Genomic DNA, 4,071 nt, shown 5'->3' on the forward strand with positions numbered 1-4,071 from the left:
TGAATTCTGTATCAGCATCCAGGCCCTAGTGGTGCTCAAGCACGTGCCCCTTTGCCCTGGATGAGAAAAGTGCCCTTTCTGTATTCATGTCAAATACACATTATTGTGGTCGTCATGCTCCGGTTTATTTTTTCTGTTTTTTAGATGTGAGACGGGAGCTGTTCTTCCAGAAAGCCCGTCGGCCCAAAGATGAACGTTACGATTAAAGTCTGTTTGATTCCTTCTACAGGTTGGAACCGACATGCCACGTTCAGCGAGTCCAGAAGGCGGAGCCCCGTGTCCGGCTGCTGGGAGGCGAGGAGCTTCCAGACGGACTCTTCAGGAGCTGCTGGACGAGATGCCGGCTCATGTCTCCTGTCCTCAGCCTCCAGAGGACGTCATTCATGCTGCTGAGGAGACGTCCTCCTCCATGTCGTCTGTTCTTTGGTTTTGTTTCAATGTTCTCCATCCAGTTAGGAGGTTGGTATAAAAGCATAGTTTCATATACTGCCGGGGTCTGTTACTTACTTTACTATTTTCTATTTTTGTCAATGAAAATCTTGTGAATAGAAATGATGCATTGCTTTAGTTGGATTATTTAGAGTGAAGATATATGTTGGTATTTGTTACTGATGGTTGCCAACTGACATGACACGTTTTGCCATGTAGGATTTTTTGTACGATAAAATATTTTTGTGGTCATTTAAGCTACGTTTGGCAAAACATAAAACAAAAATATAATCGTTTAATCGTTTATCCGTTATGAAGATGAAAAATGAGCACTGGTGTAAAACAATATATTAGACAATTATTAAGAATCAACACAATAAGTAAATATAAAAACTATAACATTGTAGTGCATAAGTCTCAACCATTAAAGTTGAATTATAACCCAATATGAACATCATAACAGTGTTTGCTGACCCGGTAGTTTTTAATAAAAAGACATATTTAGATGTTGTTGTACATGTATTTATTAAAATCAGGAAATAATCTAAATACTGTACACAGTTAACATGAACGTACAGGATTCCATGTGACAAATGAAAGGATTATTAAGTCTCGTTCAGGCTGAAGTGTCCGTCTTCTTCACAGCTGCTTCCTGTGTGGGCGGGGCGGGCGGTGTCGGGGGGCTGGGTGGTCCTTCATCCTTCTCATGTGGTCCTCCCTCGTCATCTTCTTCGTCGTCGTTAAGGAGATCCCGGTAGACTCTTCTGTGTCACAGCAATCGATACCTAAATAAAAAAGTAGAACCAGGCCAACCAGCCTTCCCCCGCCAGGCGCGAGGGAAGGCTGTCTGGAACTTTATCGGTCCTGCCGGGCAGTCGGGCTCCTCCTCTTCCTGCTGCTCCTGGGAGACTCTTCTGGTTTCTGGGGGGCTGGGGGATCTGTTCATCGCTCTATCCATCCGTCTATCTGTCTGTCTGTCTATCCATCTATTTATCTATTGTAAACTATATTTTCACATACAAGGAATGTGTCATGGCGGGTGGTGCAACATTAGACAACATTAAACAATCAGCAAAGTGCAAGAATTGTAACATTACATTGACAGTAGAATATAAAATAAAGTGCCCATACAAACCAATAACAGGACTTTAAACAGTGTAGTGAAAGTTTAAAGGGACAAGTGTATCACTAACCTGATAACTTACCTGCGGGCCAGTCCCTGGCGGAGTCGGCGGATGGCGCGAGCTGGCGGAACCGGGCGGATGTCTGGGTGTCGGAGTCGGCGCCGGAGCTCGTCTGGTGTTAAAAGGGCAAAGACACGCAACAAAGAGACACGCGCATTATGAAGCCTAATGTCCGCCATGTTATCTTCCTGGACTAACCTGATGGCCGTAGGGAGGCCAGGAGCTCCATCGTAGTCTCCGCCAGCTGGAGGGAAACATTTAAGGATTCAATAAAATAGTTCTGGATTACATTGAGCAATAATAGATTCAGATTCCAGCTGCTAATCTATCAGTTAGCAGGTCAATATACAACTGTTTAGACTCGTGAGCCACACCTTCCAGACTAAACAATGTTTCATATCTTCTCACTTTCCCCTTTATAAACCTTTAATTGTGCATTGCTCTGATTTCTTACCTCCGTAGTCGATTCCGATGGCTGCCGCCGGGGGGCTGGGAGGGGGGGGCGGCGGCGGTGGAGCTCCAACGAAGTCGCCAGCTGCAGGGAAACATTGAAACAGGATTCTTCATTCAATAAAATAGTTCTGGATTACATTGAGCAATAATAGATTCAGATTCCAGCTGCTAATCTATCAGTTAGCAGGTCAATATACAACTGTTTAGACTCGTGAGCCACACCTTCCAGAATAAACAATGTTTCATATCTTCTCACTTTCCCCTTTATAAACCTTTCATTGTGCGACAGGAGGGTTAATTGTCAAAGAAATAGTTCATGGGATAGTATTGAGTAAAAGGGGCAGATGTTTGTTGAATAAGTGACGTTTCAGTCACTGTCAAAACAAACCAACTCATTCTCACAATCAGATGAGTCTCTAACACACCTGGTGCGATGACGTCACACTGATGCATGATTCTATTTCAGTATTAAGAATATCTTTTTTCAGAAATGTCAAGGTAAAATCTGTCATATTTGATAGCCTCTAAATAAAATAACACTGTTTTAAATCCCTGACACTAATAGTTAACACATACCACAGATATCCAGCGACTTTTAAGACATTCCGGTCCTCAAATAATAATTTTACACGGAGAAACCTCCACCACATCTGTATTTTTCAAACAGGCCCCTTGACATTGTGAACTGTTCAACTATAAACTCAAAAGGTTTCACTGATTTCTCAACTGAGAACGTTTTAAATGGTTTTAAGGTAAGAATCAACAACAAAAATGCTAAATATAAATATAAAACTTACCTCCGCGCAGCGCGTACGGGTGGTCCTCCATTCTCCGGCTTCTCGGAGGTCCGCGGGAGAGGAAGTCAGTCACTAGAACGAGATTCAAGGATAACTTTCAGCTAGCGGTCAACAGCTCTAGGAGTTAGCCTCACAGCTCCGGTCAACCAGAGGGCTCAAGCTCGAACGTTTTGGACCGATAGCTCTGAGTTAAGGGCCCCAAAAACAGGTCCATGCGAACTTTATGGTATACGGCTACAGATCTCACTCATTATCCACTTCACGAGGTGCATCTCAGAGCGCGAGGACGAGATGCTGGAGGCAGCGCGCGCTCGTGAACTCCCATCAGTTAACTCTACTTAACAAACAAAGCATCGCGACAACGAGCACAGAGCGTTTTAATGTTAAATACATCACTTTCATATGATAAAGTAAAAGGAGCAGACGTGTGTACAATAAGGCCCGTTTCAACGGTCACGACAGAGCAGCTCCGGGTCACGCGCAGCTCAGGTCAGGCGGCCCGCGCGTTCCCGATGGTTACCATGGTGCCGAGTTTATGCATTTTACAGAGTACATTTGAGAATTCTGTAAAAATGGTAAAGGCGCCATCTTTTTTCTGTAATTTCAAAGTTAAAGTTAGACGTTTTGATGCCTTAAACCTAAAATAAAAGGGGTTTCGAGGCGTTGCACTTATTGTCAACACATTCCGCACATCTCCTGACATTTTCAAGACATTCTGCACCGCAAATCTCATTTTACACGACGAATCATCGACCGAGCGTCACTTTTCACAAAATATGTTTTCACAAAATTTCCTGTCAACATTATAAACGTTAAAACTCTAAAGGTTTCACTGATTTCTAAACTGAGAACACTTTTATGGATTTAAGGGGATACGTTAATAATAAAAATGCTAAATTAAATGTAGAAATTGTCTTACCTTAGTCCAAATCACAGCCCGGTCGCTTCAGCAGGGGCTCGTCCTCGGCTCTCGGTCGTCGGAGGGCCTTCCTCGGGGTCTCGGGTCTCTCGTAGTCCGGATCTGGTGGAGTTCTGTAAGACAACAAGTTTTGTTTCCAACAAAAAGAGTCAAGCAGTGCAAAAGTCTCAGAGTTTCCTTCACAGGTCTGGGTTCACAGGAGGGTTCACAGGTGAGGTCCGCTCGCGTCAAAGTCCAAAGTGCAAAGGGCAGAATCAGAACGTCCGCGGCCTTAAATAGCCTCGGTCCG

The 4,071-nt window shown here is 43.9% G+C and overlaps 1 long non-coding RNA gene across 1 annotated transcript; it reads right to left on the reverse strand.

The window, feature by feature from the left end:
• Window positions 1–1,692: 1,692 nt before the first annotated feature.
• Window positions 1,693–4,071, reverse strand: LOC130196927 (uncharacterized). The gene is made up of 4 exons (XR_008832345.1): window positions 3,783–4,071; window positions 2,864–2,935; window positions 2,068–2,148; window positions 1,693–1,857 (listed from the first exon to the last, which is right to left on the reverse strand). It is a non-coding gene; the product is annotated as an uncharacterized LOC130196927 (long non-coding RNA).

The sequence above is a fragment of the Pseudoliparis swirei genome, chromosome 7, assembly GCF_029220125.1.
Source record: "Pseudoliparis swirei isolate HS2019 ecotype Mariana Trench chromosome 7, NWPU_hadal_v1, whole genome shotgun sequence".
NCBI lineage: Eukaryota > Metazoa > Chordata > Actinopteri > Perciformes > Liparidae > Pseudoliparis > Pseudoliparis swirei.